This window comes from Xenopus laevis, chromosome 1S (assembly GCF_017654675.1).
Source record: "Xenopus laevis strain J_2021 chromosome 1S, Xenopus_laevis_v10.1, whole genome shotgun sequence".
Lineage (NCBI taxonomy): Eukaryota > Metazoa > Chordata > Amphibia > Anura > Pipidae > Xenopus > Xenopus laevis.
The window spans coordinates 94,608,891-94,625,547 of record NC_054372.1 but is presented as its reverse complement, the minus strand read 5'-3'; the positions used below and the strand labels follow the sequence as shown (position 1 = coordinate 94,625,547).

General features: G+C 40.7%; 1 protein-coding gene across 2 annotated transcripts in view; it reads right to left on the bottom strand.

The window, feature by feature from the left end:
- The window catches only part of pde4c.S (phosphodiesterase 4C S homeolog), a 306,375-nt gene that overhangs the window by 109,580 nt on the left and 180,138 nt on the right, over nt 1-16,657 (bottom strand). The gene's annotated exons all lie outside the window — the stretch shown is intronic.

The window sequence follows — 16,657 nt, the reverse complement described above, 5'->3', positions numbered from 1 at the left end:
TATTGCAACCTCATGATATGCCACATGCAGATTGGGTACAGTCTGTTACCTGCATATGATAAGGCAGGCATACACGGGACAGATTAAAGCTGCCGATATTGGTCCTTTAGACCGATTTGGCAGTTTATCTGCCCATGTGTGGGGGCTTCCAAAGGGTCCCCTCGATCAATGTCAGGCCAAAAATCTGCCAGATATCGATTGGGCAGGTTCGATTTTTCCTTCGATCAAGGACCGAATTGGCTAGCTAGTGTGGTCCTACGACCCGTTGGCACCCCTTCGCTTCATTGTAATCCGATTGTTTGGCACTAGGGCTTCGGATTAACCCTGTATTGCCCTGCCATTAGTGGCCATATCTAGTTAAGATTTGCTCGTTTGGCGACCTTACCAAACGAAAGGTTCTAATAGTGTATGTACCTTTACTGTATGTAAAAGTTGAGTAAAAGTTGTAAAAGTTGAGTAAACATCTTTGTACTGTATCCACCATTGACTTCAGGTCCTTCTTGTGTACCAAATGAATTACTTAGGGGGTTATTTATCAAAGTACGATTTTATCGCAACATTTTCTCTGATCAAATCCACTCTGGTTTTTATTTTTATTTATTATTACATTTTCCCGAAAATTTGCTCACTGAAAAAATCAGATTTTCGTGATTTTTTCAGATTTTTCACCTGAAAACTCAGAATTCTTATGTTTTTTGCCCGAAAACTTCGGGGTATTGGATGAAACCCAGCACACATGAAAAAATCATTGGGACTTCTCCCAATAACTTTTATACAACTTCAACAGGTCTGAGATGCCGGATTTTCTTATTCGGACGTTTCCATCCTCTGGATTTAATAAATTCCAAAAAATTTCTGATTTTTGAAAAGTCGATTTTATAAAAAGAAAACATGAATGATTTTTGAACTTGGAGTTTAGTAAATAACCCCCTTAAAAATTAATTTATTTGTGGTTGAATCCACCAGGATATCGACTCCTGTGCCCTCTGAGGTATGTGTATGGGACGGTCCAGATTCTAAGGGTCTAGTCGTATGTGTCTCAGAATCAGGCCCTGTCATGGTCTGGTATGGAGTTGAGCATATGGTAATGCTGGGAAGTACCAAGTGCCCTCATGGCTACACGCAATGAGATTGTCTCCATAGATTGTAAAATGGATTGGATGAGGCAGGAGATCTTGTCTGGGGTGAGGAAGATGCGTTGCCTGTTGGAATCTATGAGTGGGCCCAGATACTTCTGGCGTTGGGACAGGGTGATGCTGGATTTCTTTGACACCAGGTCTCAGGGTAATTTGGGGTGCATGCAATACCGGCCCTGCGATCTACGTCGTGCGTTGATAACCCTGCGATAAGCAAATAACTAAGAGACCCTTGTAAGTAGATCCGGTAATTTTGTATAATTATCCTGAAAGGAGCGTACTCCACTATACAGTATAACACTTTTTACATCTAAGTATCAGTGGATTTACAGTTAATTATCAGTGCACCGACCCTAGAAATCTTCTGGATTTCTTGTAGTCGATCTACCAACCCATCCCGGAGAGAGTGTTGAGTACTGTGGCTGTGCCTTGATCAGCAAGTCGTCTAGGTAAGGAATTACCCTCAGCCCTTATAACCTGAGGTGAGCCAAGGCTGCTGCCATGACTTTCACGAAGATGCGTGGGATGGAGGTGAGGCCGAACGGTAAAGCCACGAACTGCCAGTGAAGTCCTGTGACGAGGAAGCAGAGGAACCTGTGCTGGTAAGGTTGGATAGGCACGTGTTAATAAGTGTCCTTGATGTCCACCACCGACATGTATTCATTGGGCTCCATGGACATCAGAACGGATTCGATGGACTCCATTTTGAAGTGGCATTTTCTACTAGTTTTGCTGCGTCCAGGGCCGCGTCGCACAGGTATGTGTTGGCATTTGCAATCTGCAATAGCAATAGGTCCATCGGAATCAGGTTACAAATACTCGCCTGAGAGTACCTGGCCTTCTTACTCAGATTCTGGGTTCTGGGTAGAAGTCTGGTCCCGGAGAGTGTGGGAAGGCACTGCAAGCTACGTCCAGAACTCTATCTAGAGTTTCTGGTATGCAAGCCAAGTTCTGCAGTCCCATTAGGGAATGGCAGAGAGCTCATACTAAGTCAGAGTCCATGCTCACTTGACTCTCTGTCATGGAGCCAGGTCGTAAGGTTGCAGGAAGTGGATTTAGGGCAGGGGTAGGATGAGTAGGTTTACAGGGGGTGCAGTAGGGGTCCGCTTGGAATTTTGTTTTTCAAAATGCGCAAGCAAAGTAAGACCCCAGAGTGGGGGGGCCTGGGATGCATATGGGTTCTGGGGAGGGAAGTCTCCTCTATGGGGTCTGCCATTACAGGGGGGGGGCTGGAGGGAGAAAGAAAGAAGGGCAGGCAGAGGTTGTAGCCACTTATCAGCAAAGTGTTTCCCCCAAGGTTGTCTATGGAGGGCAGGAAGGCTGCCTTGGATGATGATTGAATCCCTTCTCAGGGTGGCTGAATCTATCAGTATGGAGAGCGTTGGGTGGATGAAGAGCACGGGACAGAGTTCAGGATGGAGAGCACTGCCAGTGTTCAGGATGGAGAGTGCTGACTTCCCTCAGGATGGAGAGCGCGCTACTGGTTGCAGTGCGGCAGTGCAGTGACCCAATGTTGTCTATGGAGGGCAGGAAGGCTGCCTTGGAGGATGATTGAATCCCTTTTCAGGATGGCTGAATGTATCAGGATGGAGAGCGATGGGTGGATGAAGAGCACGGGACAGAGTTCAGGATGGAGAGTGCTGCCAGTGTTCAGGATGGAGAGTGCTGACTTCCCTCAGGATGGAGAGCACTGACTTCAGGATGAAGAGCTCGCTACTGGTTGCAGTGTGGCAAGATGGCGACCGAAAATTACATCACGTGGGAGACTCTCAACCAGAAGTGACGTTCGCAGAAGACTCGCGCCTACTAGGTTCTCGCAAGCTTGTGGAAAACTAACTGAGTGGTAAATGAATTACCCTGGGAGGGGATGCCCTGAAGATCGACAGGTACCTGGAGGAGGGATAAATATGGAGAGCAAAAGCCGGCCCGGTGAGTAGAATGCAATGGAGCAGAATGGTGGCAGGGTGGTGGTACACAATACTTACCCCCAGGCTGTCAAAATGACTGCCCATCACTTTGAAGATAGATCAGGAGGGGGTGTACTAGCACAGTTCTCCTGGGAGCCAGTAGGCCTCCAGATCGGGGAGCAGGAAGGCTAAGGGTGGCAGTAATTTCAGAGGGGCTGAGTGGGGCGCTAGAAAGAAATCCCTGGCCCCAGGTGGTGGCATGGCCTAAACCTGGGGTTCTGGCCATATGCTCCCAGGTCACCAAGTCCTTCCTCCTTCTGAGGACACTAAAACAAAACTGAAGATCAATGGGAAGCAGGCAGGGAATGTGCCCTGAGCTGGAGGAGGAGTCGACTTTAACCTTAACTTGAGCGTCCTTTCTCCAGCTGCAGGATCTACATCCCTATGGTGCCTGTGTGCCCCATTCTAGGGAAGACAAAGACTACTATAGTTTATATATGTAAGCTGCTATGTAGCAATGGGGGCATCCATTCAGGCTGGAAAAAAGAAGTAAAACTCCCAAACTTGGCTGCCCTTTTATTAGACACCAGTGGGATCACCTGACTATAGTTGGAGAGGGTGGGAGCTACAACATGGAGCTGGTCACTGCTCCGGTAGAACTATAACAAACAAGGGAAAGTTGTGCTCACCACTAGTTTTTAAAACCATTAGGCGGGGGTGCAGTGAGGCTGTGACCACAAAATACATATAGACAATTACAAGAGTCCTCTCCCACCCTCTCCAACTATAGTCAGGTGATCCCACTGGTGTCTAATAAAAGGGCAGCCAAGTTTGGGAGTTTTACTTTGAAAGCAGCTAGTAAGTTGCAGGTAAAACGTATTCGTCCCTTTTATAAAATGTATAATGAAACTATAGAATTCTTAATGAATCAGATGAAAATTGAGCATAGGACTGGCCAGATATGGGATGACTTTGATGTAGTTGGTCAGCTTAAATATATTGCAATATATGGACAAACAATCCCTGTTTTGTTTAAAGGGTAAGGCATTTTTCAGTAGCAGTATGCACAAAATGTCTCTGTCTTAAATATATTGATAATGGGTTGAGTGCTGAGGACTCTTGTAATTGTCTATACGTATCTGTTATGGAACCTGTGCTTTTTCTCATTTTTTTCCAACATGAATGGCTGCCCCCATGGCTACACAGCAGCTTGTTTATATATTAGTCTTTCTGAAGCAAACACACAGCTTTTAACAGTGCATGCTAACCGTGTACTATATGTTAATGACTTGAAAACTGTTTATTTTTTGATGTAACTGGCACCAGCTCTCTTTATTCAGCAGCTCTCCAGTTTGCAATTTCAGCAGTCTGATTGATAGGGTTCAAATTACCCTAGCAACCATGCATCGATTTGAAAAAGAGGCTGGAATATGAATTTTATATGGGGTCATTTGAAAGCTGAAAAGAGAAGAAGGCAAATAATACAAAAACTATTAAAAAAATGAATGAAGACTAGTTGAAAACTTGCTTAGAATTAGCCATTCTATGAACCACCCATTTAAATACAATACAAAATGAACTAAAGTACTGCATTAAAACAGAATTGCTTCTGCTAGATCCTCCTTCAAAGAAGCTCTTAAATCTGATTTGATTATTTTCGTTGTTTGTATACCATAGATTAAAATGATCTATGAATGTCAGGTAGCATAATAGTTCATCTGGACTTCACACTAGTGAAACAGCTACAAACTGGGCTTTATTCTTACAGCAGAGAAGTACTTTATTATGACTATTATCTGTGAAATAGGACATTGCATATTGTATTTTTGTAATTGCAATTTAAAGTTATTAGTTATCGAGTCGCAATTTTTTTGGTCACTCCAGATACCCTCTAAATGTACCTGTATTGACAGATGAGCCTGTAAGGAAGCCTTATTTGAGTCTAACATGCAAAACCATTTAATACTTATCCATATAAGCAACTTAGCTCTTTTGTGTTATAAAATGCATTGTAGTAAAATGTCATACAGGATAGTTCTGTGATATCCAACAGATGACCTTTCTTTTATATTAAAGGTTTTGTACAGGTATGGGAACCAGAAACTTCTTATCCAGAAAGCTCTCATTTAAGGAAAGGCTATCTACATTGGACTACATTTTATCCAAATAATTCAAATTTTAAAAAATGATTTCCTTTTTCTCTGTTATAATAAAATGGTACCTTGTACTTGATACAAACTAAGATATAAAATAGTTTTAGGGTCTAAATTTATGGGTGTTTAGCCAAAGGTTAAGAATCTGTGTTTAGAGTAACAGCAAAAAAAAAAAACTTATTGATGTATCATTTGTGGTGTTTGCAACACTGTTTTTCTAGTGTGAAATATAGCAAATAGTAGATACAAATGATGTCAAAAACTGCACTCTGGAATCAACAGGTGTAAACTGTATAAAACTTCCATAACAATATTTAAGAACTTGGTGTGAGATCATTTAATGGTGTAAACATACATTTAACACCAATTTTACTACACTTCGCTTCTGTAAATTTCCCATCAGTAAGCTGGCATTTATAGAATATTTTAGCTATAGAAGAGGACTCTTTCACATGATCCCACCTAAGATATAAGTAATCTTTTTTGGAGGCAAAACCAGCCTATTGGGTTTATTAATGGTTACATGATTTTCTGGTAGACTTACGGTATGATGATCCAAATTATGGAAAGATCCGTTATCAAGAAAACCCCAGGCCCCCTGCATTCTGAATAACAGGTACCATTGTTATTCTGCTTTATTCAAGGCCAAAGAAAGTTTCTACTCCTTATCATATTATATTGTTCAGTGGTGATTCTGACAAGGTAAAAAGCCTTTTTCATACTTACCGGCACTGTAAATTCATTATGTTTATACATAAATATTGCGAAATCTTCTCTGTCTGTAAATTCTCTTGCACTGAAATAGTGTGCTACATATGGAAATTCTGTCATTTATACAGAGCTTACTAAACCCCCTTCCTGCACTCACAAGCCTGCTAACCTGAGTTCTAGCCTGACTATATAAGCTGGCCAAACAAATGGTATTTGTAAAAATGTACAAACCTCTAGCCCGTCCTAAACCAACTGCCTGGAATAAAGCATAGGCAAGGTTTACATTCATATTGCACAAAGAGAAGGGATGGGGTGTCCACAGATAGGGGCAAGGGGGGGACTTGTACTTCATAAGAACCTACTATTAAGAACCTACAAGAGAGAATCTTTTTCTGATGAAGCAGCTTTTTTTTTCCAGGGCAGATGAGTGTGAATCTGTTGTGCTAAACGTAAGAGTGTGAATGCCAGTGTATATGCGTGTATTAATGCCAGTGTATGTGTGTGTCTTTGTGTATCTATGCCAGTGTGTAAAATGAACTGTTAGTGTTAATGTGTGTACAGGCAACACAATGGCCTGACAAACTCTGTGTGTTATAGAAACTATAAATAATCCTGTATGTAGAGCTGTGTAACTACATTCATTATTAAATCACTGTCTTCTTTTACCCTTTCTCTTCTCATTCTGCTGAGTTACCCCCACATTCACCTCCCCGTCACTAATAACCCTCTGCCTCACTCTATATATTTGTATAGATACAAATATCTATAATATTATGATATATATTATATATCACCCCCTCTCCTGCTCCTGTCCTGTATCCACATCCACTATTTTGGAATGACTCATATCTTTTAACCCTTCTTCCACTCTGAGAACAATGCAACTTTCCCCAAGATTGAAATAGAATGCATGAACATCGATTCTATCTGGGGCGTAACTATAGAGGAAACAGACCCTGTGACTGCAGGGGGGATGAGTTCCTAATTCATTTACAATTTAAATAAATATTTTTAAAACTGGTCAACCTGGGGGCCTGAAAAAAAATCTGATGTGGAGCCCAATAATATCTTGTTACGTAACTGGATTCTATGCTAGTGACATTTTGTTGTGAACAACCTCTTCCTGCTGTTGTTACTTTATGTACAGTAGAACCCCATTTTACATTTTCAAGGGACCAGAGAAAAAGATGTAAAATCAGGGAAACGTATAATGCATTATATATTGGTGGGACCACAAAAATGGTATAACATATGGAAAAACTTAAAATTAGGGTATGTAAAATGAAGGCTTCACTGTATGTATCCAGCTGTAACTAGAACTCTAGTAGGAATAACATTCTACAAACCAAAAAGTGCCGTCCTGGCAAACAAGGAGTTTGTGTCACTAATAAAATGTTAATGTAATTAAGTTAAGTAATGTAAAATGTTAAGTAATTTGTGTAATATGTTTTCTTCCTTGCCCCCAGGACGCCCATGACAGTGGTAGTTCCACGACTGTATACATGCTCCGTCACTGTGTAACTTCTCCTGCAGACTGTTATTTGCCTTCCTCACGGGTGTGATGCTTGGGGTGAAGTTGTGATCCTCTCATGGCAGAAATGCCCCTGAAATTCCCTTTGAATACAGAGAAAAAGGATTTCTATCCAAAAAAAAAAAAATATAATATTTATATATAACAAATCCGCATGAGTGCACACTGGGATTTACTTAAAACTCTGATGTTTATTAAGTTACATTAAAACCGGTCGACGTTTCGATCCACCTCTAGGACCATTATCAAGACACCAAATGTTTTACAATGTACACTTTAAGTAGAAAAAAGGAGGAGACACTCACCCAATCAAGAACCCCAGATAGAGTCATGTGATCAAGAAAGGAGAAACCAGTAACCAGCATGTGTGACGTTAACCATTTTGTGCATGTTAAAAACTGTGAAAAAGAAACAGGATAAAAAATATATATAGTTATACAAAGTTAAAAATACACATTGCAACTTCAATAGTTAGTATACCGGACTCCAGAAACTGATAGCATCAGGAAACAATTCTAACAAAGTGTCAATATTAGTTCATATATAGCAACATAAGTAACAACTTTCAAATTGTGTGTCTGCACAGAGGCAACCCACACTGTTAAAGCTTAGCAGTAGGGCACTAAAGGGCTCACCTTTGTTTTAAGAAACAGTTTAATGGGACAATTTTCATTAAGGCCAAGTGCGGATAAAGTGTTTTGTAAATTTTTTGATCCAAAATACCTCCTTTTGTAGAAGAATGTTGGATCGGTCACCCCCCCCTCCTCAAAGGAGGGATGTGGTCAATGCCTATATACTTAAAGGTAGGCAGTCTGTGACCCTGTTCAAGAAAATGTTTAGCTACTGGCTTCATGGTTTTACCGTCGCTGAAGACCGTGCTTATTGCTGATCGATGTGCGTCCATCCTAAGCCTTAATGTCAAGTCAGTTTTCCCTACGTATGATAAGCCACAAGGGCAAGTGATCAGGTAAATCACATGTGTAGTGTTGCAGGTAATGTGGTGTCATATAGCAAATCTTTTACCCGTGTGTGGGTGTAAAAAAGATTGCCCAGGAGACATATCTACAAGAGGTACAAGTAGGGCATCGGAAACATCCAGGCTTGGCATTAGAGAGCCAGGTGTGCGTGGGATTATGATAGCAGTTCACTGGGTCACTTTTAACAAGTAGGTCCCTTAAATTGGTACCCCTTTTGTAGCATACTAACGGGGGATCAGAAAAAATTCCGGCCAAATCACCATCAGATTGTATTTTATTCCATTGTTTTTTGATAAAATTACCCACATTTTTGGTGTGATGATTATATTTAGTGCTGAAAACAAGCCTGGATTGGTTCTCCCTTGTTGTCTCCGGTTCAACCTGACGTTTCCTTGCTATTGCCAAGGCCTCATTTAATGTCTCAACCATATCCTGGAACTGGGTAACCGTATGGGAATATCCCCTCTTTAAACCGATTCCACATCTCAGTTATCTGTATCTCTCTAACTGACGCCACAGAATTGTTCCTCAGGACCCTACAAAACGGAGAAATAGGGAGAGACTTTTTCATAGCACTTGGATGGCAACTAGAAAAATGTAAAAGAACATTTTTGTCCGTTGGTTTACGATATAAAGAAAAATCCACTTTCAAATCACTAAGCGAAAGTGTAACATCTAGAAAATTAATAGTATGGGGATGAAGTAAACCATACCGGACTGTCCAATGAATTTAATGTCTCAACCATATCCTGGAACTGGGCAACCGTGTCACCCCATATGATCAACAAATCGTCAATATAGAGACAAAAAAAAGAAAGCTTGTCACCAAACCTGGGTAAAATATGTTTTACTCTGTTCGTATTGGTGCATATACAGATTGGCATAAGATAGTGCCATGGCCGCCCCCATTGCGGTCCCGGATGTCTGCAAAAAATAATCATTGTAATTGCAAAATAAAAGAAATAGGAGGGCCAGTGTAATTTGTAAACTCCTCCAATGATTCATGTACTGAGTTAATGCCATCATCGTGGGGAATAATGGTGTACAGGCTAACGACGTCTATGCTTGCAAGGAAACATGGTCCAGAATTAGAGAAGGAAACATCTTTTAAACACTCTAAAAGGTGTGATGTGTCCTTAAGGTAGGTGGGAGTATTTTGTACCACTGGTTGTAAAATCTAAATAAATCCCTATAGGACGAAGCAGTGTCACCCGTCAGCCACCGATAGACCCTGAAGGAGGAGTAATCCTCATTAACCCGTCACATCTTTTCTTTTTTGAAGCGAAGGAGATCCTGCTTGTAGGACTCGACCTGCGTCTCGATGCGGCTCAAAGGATCGGACCCCGGTGTGATGTTCAGTAGGCTGCATCGAGACACAAAAAAAGTCTCTCCCTATTTCTCAGTTTTGTAGGGTCCTGAGGAACAATTCTGTGGCGTCAGTTAGAGAGATACAGATAACTGAGATGTGGAATCGGTTTAAAGAGAGGGGATATTCCCATAGGGTGTTAAATGAGGCCTTGGCGATAGCAAGGAAATGCCAGGTTGAACCGGAGACAACAAGGGAGAACCAATCCGGGGTTGTTTTCAGCACTAAATATAATCATCACACCAAAAATGTGGGTAATTTTATCAAAAAACAATGGAATATAATACAATCTGATGGTGATTTGGCCGGAATTTTTTCTGATCCCCCGTTAGTATGCTACAAAAGGGGGTACCAATTTAAGGGACCTACTTGTTAAAAGTGACCCAGTGAACTGCTATCATAATCTGGCTCTCTAATGCCAAGCCTGGATGTTTCCGATGCCCTACTTGTACCTCTTGTAGATATGTCTCCTGGGCAATCTTTTTTACACCCACACTCGTGTAAAAGATTTGCTATAAGACACCACATTACCTGCAACACTACACGTGTGATTTACCTGATCACTTGCCCTTGTGGCTTTTCATACGTAGGGAAAACTGACTTGACATTAAGGCTTAGGATGGACGCACATCGATCAGCAATAAGCACGGCCTTCCACGACGGTAAAATCATGAAGCCAGTAGCTAAACATTTTCTTGAACAGGGTCACAGACTGCCTACCTTTAAGTATATAGGCATTGACCACATCCCTCCTTTGAGGAGGGGGGGGGTGACCGATCCAACATTCTTCTACAAAAGGAGGTATTTTGGATCAAAAAATTTACAAAACACTTTATCCCCACTTGGCCTTAATGAAAATTGTCCCATTAAACTGTTTCTTAAAACAAAGGTGAGCCCTTTAGTGCCCTACTGCTAAGCTTTAACAGTGTGGGTTGCCTCTGTGCAGAAACACATTTTGAAAGTTGTTACTTATGTTGCTGTATATGAACTTATATTGACACTTTGTTAGAATTGTTTCCTGATGCTATCAGTTTCTGGAGTCCGGCATACTAACTATTGAAGTTGCAATGTGTATTTTTAACTTTGTATAACTATATATATTTTTTATCCTGTTTCTTTTTCACAGTTTTTAACATTCACAAAATGGTTAACGCACACATGCTGGAGTGTCTCTTCCTTTTTTCTACTTTAAGTGTACATTGTAAAACATCTGGTGTCTTGATAATGGTCCTAGAGGTGGATCGAAACATCGACCGGTTTTAATGTAACTTAATAAACATCAGAGTTTTAAGTAAATCCCAGTGTGCACTCATGCTTTCTGGATTTGTTATGCTTTTGCTCATATGAGTGGCACCTGGGTGTCTTGTGGATTCCAGTGGAGTGCGGATTACCAAGGATTTTTTTTAATATATATATATATATATATATATATATATATATATATATATATATATATATATATATATATATATATATATATATATATATATATATATACACACACATATATATATATATATATATATGTACATAACATAACGTGTGTCTAGCCGACGTAACGTTTCGGTCCCCTCTGGGACCTTTCTCAAGGCAACCACACCCCATACATCTTCAAGATTAAATAGCCAATGGTGTCCAATCAATTAAGACCGTGACATCACCATATTAAAGTGACGTGCATAATTAGCAATATTTAAATACATATACTGTATATAAAATCCACAAATTCATATACATTGTTAAATTTTTAATTTTTATTTATAAGTGACAATGTATATGAATTTGAATTTGTGGTTTTTATATATATGTATTTAACTATTGCTAATTATGCACATGTCACTTTAATATGGTGATGTCACGGCCTTAATTGATTGGACACCATTGGCTATTTTATCTTGATATAAGTCTTTATACATTACATATTTGGCTAACTAACTATATTAGAAACATTTTTTTATTTTGAACAGGCTATTTATTTACACAGTTTTTATTTTTACACTGAACAATTTCTTTAAGCTTTTTAAAAAGTAAACATAATTTCAAGCAATATACATCATAAAAAATATGCAGACAGACTTTTCATGATTTTTAATGGTTTGGAATAGTTCCCTAAGCCTAGCCCCCTGCTCTCCTACTGATCTGTCTGACTACTTTGCTGAGCTGGCGGACTACTGTTACTTTGTATCAGCAGCCATTTGTCCTTAGCCTGCCTCCTCCAAACCCCACAATTCCCTACACAAGTGATTTCAATAAGGAACAGAACATCACAGTGCAATGCATTGTGGGTTATGTAGTTCCTGCATACTGTCTGTAAGCTGTGGAAAAGTTGTTACAACATCAGTGTTTAGTTCCTCCTTCCCTGCCAGGATTTCAAATGATGCAGAAAGAGAACTGTTAAACAGCTGGATTTCAGCATTTATTTATACTTTTTAAATTAACAGATAACTATGATGGGTTTATTAGTGGTTTCTGTGTAATGTGGGCCTCTTTATCAAATTTTTGTTTGGAAGCCAGAGTTTCCCCTTTAATTAGCAATTAATTTTTCATAGAAACTGTAATTATCCATTAATACACAAGAATGCTAATAAAGTTGCAGGATCAGAGCTGAATCTCACACAATAAAAACTTTATGACGATTTAAAAATTATTTAAAGCTGCCAGTCTTTAAAACTTTTTAGGAGCTGGTATGAGGATGCGCTCATTCAGTGTATCCAAAACCAGTTCCCCTGGGGAAAATTTTCAGCAGGGACAACCTGGGGTTCTTAAATCTATCATACAGAAATAGATTTTAATCATAATGAGAGTGAGCAGCGGCTCTGGATAAAAGTAGAGTTCCAACAGGATTTATAGAGCCCATACTCTGGCTGGGGGAAACAATAGCATTTTGTCAAGAAAACTCTCCCTGCAAAAGCTATGCTACTTATCAGTATGGACATGCATTAAAACGCATGAACTCACATATAAATGTATTACCTAAAGTTCAGTTAGATGAATGAACCAAAAGCAGAATTGGCAGATGTATATGCAACAAAATAAATGTACTTACATACATGTCATTGCAGTTAACAATCTGCCACTCACCAGAGTGGAATACACTAAGCTCTATAGGCCCTTGTGTAAAATAAGTCCTGAGCCACCTATGTTTTTATCATAAAAAGCACTTGCAACCAGTAACATATCTTCATTCCAGCCTCCACTCATCTGTTCCACCCCTACACATTACAGCACAAAATATATCTACATAGGCCAGTACTGACAGAACAACAGTTGTGATCCATGGTTATTGTTTGACAAAAGAGGAGCAAGTCACCTTCTCTTTTGCTTTGTTTACTCATTTAAAAAGCACCATCATGCCCACAGTGTGTTTGACAAAAGAGGAGCAAGTCACCTTCTCTTTTGCTTTGTTTACTCATTTAAAAAGCACCATCATGCCCACAGTGTAGTACAAAAGAAGCAGTTACAATACCGTAACAAACATTACCATAGTTTCAATGTATGAAGCAACACCAGGGTTATAGCTCTTCATGTATGAGCTTGTCATTTAAAAAGAAAAAAAAAGTTACATATAAGGCATGGGTGACCAATGTAGAGGTAGAAGTCCATGTTATTTTGATCATGGTACTTACAGATCAAGATCTAGGTAAATAACCTTGCTCACACCACCCCCCACCCTGCAACAGTCTGGACTGCACTTTCAGGTTCCTGCCACAGCGGGCAGCGGGCTGATTGATAAATGATATGTTAGCTGATCATTTGTTGGCTGCTTAGTTTGTTGACAGGTTGAGGCCTGGAAACAGTGTGATTTTTTTTGGTCTTCATCATGGAAGCATGACAGGACTATGGTACATTTTGCCATGTATTTCCTGGGCTTCTTTTTTAGCCAGTAGAGAAAATGACATAATGACATATCGGTTGTACCCCATAGCAACCAATCACTGATTAGCTTTATTCATCCAGATAAAGTAGAAAAATGAAAGGAAATTAGTGGGTTGATACTCAGGTGTATATTTTCCCATAGTCAGTACATAAGCTTGACTGAGTATTATCAGCCAGTTTGAAGTTCATGGAGAAAAATGATAAGCGTTCCAGCTGCTCTATGTTTAAAGACATCCAAGTCAGTGGCATAACTATAGAGAAAGCAGACCCCATGGGGGTCGCAGGGGCCAAGGAAAAGGGGGGCCTGGGCTGTGGTGTCTGCTTCCTCTATAGCGTTCAAATCCCCCCCTCCCCAACCCTCACCTGTGCAAGTATCCGGCAGGGGAAGGGAATTGCAAATGTGGGTGCTGCCAGGAGTGGCTGTGTGCCCCAGACCCTCAAAAAGTTTTTCTGCATGGGCCAGCACACTCTTGATACGTTCCCGATTCAAGTGCACTACAGCGTTTGTAGCATCTTTCTTTACATTTCAGTGGTGAAACACACAATCTAAGGTGCACAGCAGACATGCAAAGGTAGAATGAGTGCTGACTGTGGTTGGATGGGAACCCACAGATGCTCCTGGCGCACACCGACTTGATAGTTTTCTCCTCAGATATCCAAGCCATATTAAAGCCACACTTGTGTAGGTTTCAGGGGGAGAGTCAAAAGTATGGATCATATCCATTTCTGTAAAGTATAGGAAACCACTTTCTTTACATTGGAAATACTGGCAAATAAATCTGTAATCTTATATATAGTTATGGGATCTATTATTTAGAACGCTCCAAAAATACTTGAATGCCATTTTTCATAGTGATCTATTTAAGTCAATAATTATTTTTTATGATTATCCTTTTCCCTGTCATCATAAGACAGTACCTTGTTTGTGATAGTAAATAATGTCCATGCTGGTGGCAAAACAATTTAATGTTTAAACGCTTTTTAGCAGCCTTAAGGTATGGTGGTCAAAATAATAGAAATATCCTTTATCCAGAAACCACAAAACCAAGTATTTTAAATACAATCCATACTTGTATTTTTTACAATATGGTATAATGTGAATGCAATACAGGTATGAGACCTGTTATCCAGAATTTCTGGATAAAAGATTTTTCCGTAATTTGGATCTCCCTACCTTCTACTAAAATATTGATTAAACATGAATTAAACAAAGAGGATTGCTTTGCATCCAATAAGGATTAATTATATCCTAGTTGTGAAGAAGTACAAGTTACTGCTTCATTATTACAAGGAAAAGGGAAATAACTGAAAAAAAATCCTACAACTATTGCTTTGCAAATACTGTTTGCACTTCATGTTCTAACAGGTGTGTGATTAGCCAGTTCCTAGAGATGTTCTTGCTGTTGAATTAGCCAAGAGGGTGTAGTACTTCTAATAAACTCCAATCCCTCTACTCTAAAAGCAGTACGGATAATAGCACAATGGTTATAATGTTTTGGAAATTAGGTTGTATTTGAAAGGGCATGTTATGACATCAATACATATTTATTGTAAAAGCTTGAACAGAACTAATCAGCAGAGCCTTGTGACAAAGGCCAAAGGTGCTGAGCTTGAATTGGACATCCATTAACCCCAAACAGTAGCGATCCTAGAGGGGGGCGTTCCCTGGTGCGTAACGCGCAGCCGGGCCCCGCCCCCCTCCGTACGGCCGCATTTGTTAGTGGCGCACGGACCGCCGGGGGGGCCCTGAGGGGGTGCGGGCCCTGGCCCGCTCGCACCCCCTGCTACCCCGGTAGTTCCGCCACTGACCCCAAAAGAAAAGGCTTGCCAATCTGACCAATGAGATGAGTGGAAAAAACATATAGCTGGTGATTTAATGGGAGCTGAGATTTATTATGCCCTCTATTTTCCTGGTGACACTGGGTATGGGTACACCTACATTTCTAACATTACTCCAGTCCAAAGTAACAGAGAACTACTCAACAGCAAATTGTTGCAAGGGAGAAACATAGTGGTTTTCAGGGGTGCTGAGCTGTTATGTGGTTCATTTCCCTGAACACCTTATTGGATCCCTAGAAATGATGGGTACAAGCCCATCTACCTAAATAGATGATTTTGCAGCATTTCTACAAGATAATTGCTTTAGTGATAACATATGCTGGAAGTGATGGGATTCACACACACACAAAGGCAGTAAGAAATAAATGCACCACACCTTCCCCCCATTCACCAGACCAGATGCCAATTCAAAAAGTGAATTGCACAAAAGCTACAGTGCATGCTATTTTAGGGCAAGGGCACTAAAAGTCGGCGTTGGGAGGGGAATGAAAGTTACTCATAAGCAAAACATGCCTGAAAGTATAACTTTAAAGGAGAGATATGGGATAAATGAAAAAACCCTCATTTTGTAGGCAATTATAATAAGTATATGGTGTTGTTTTACATGCTAAAAATGTATTATCTTAAAAAATAGCCCCTTTATTGGAGCTCGCTATAGATGTTCTCTGTAGTGATCTGCGGGCCGACCCGAGGCCTGTGGGTCGGCGGGTTCGGGCCGACCCCTGGACAAAATGCACGGGTCGCAGGTACCTTGTACTGCCGGCTTCCGGCGCCGGAATGTAGATTTCCGCCCCTTTTGTGACCTCACTGCGGGGCAGGCGCGGGTCTATAAATAAAGGGGAGCAGCGGGCCCGGGTCAGATGAGAGTAAGGAGCGGGCAGGTTAGGGTCGGGTGCGGGTCGAGAAATTCTCGACCCGCACATCACTAGTTCTCTGATCTCTGTTTCAAATGAGTTGTGGGCATGTCCTAACAGTCCCTGCCAGAAGCACAGTAGGAGGGGGACAGCCAATCACAGCCCTGCAGTCACACAAGCACAGACAGGCTTTAGTTCCCTATCAGGTCGTGCTAGCTGCTGATTGGTTCCTGTCCTACAGTACAGTGAGCTGAGATCCACCGGCTCCCCCTGCGAATTCAGGGAGCAGGAAGTGGATGGGAAAGGA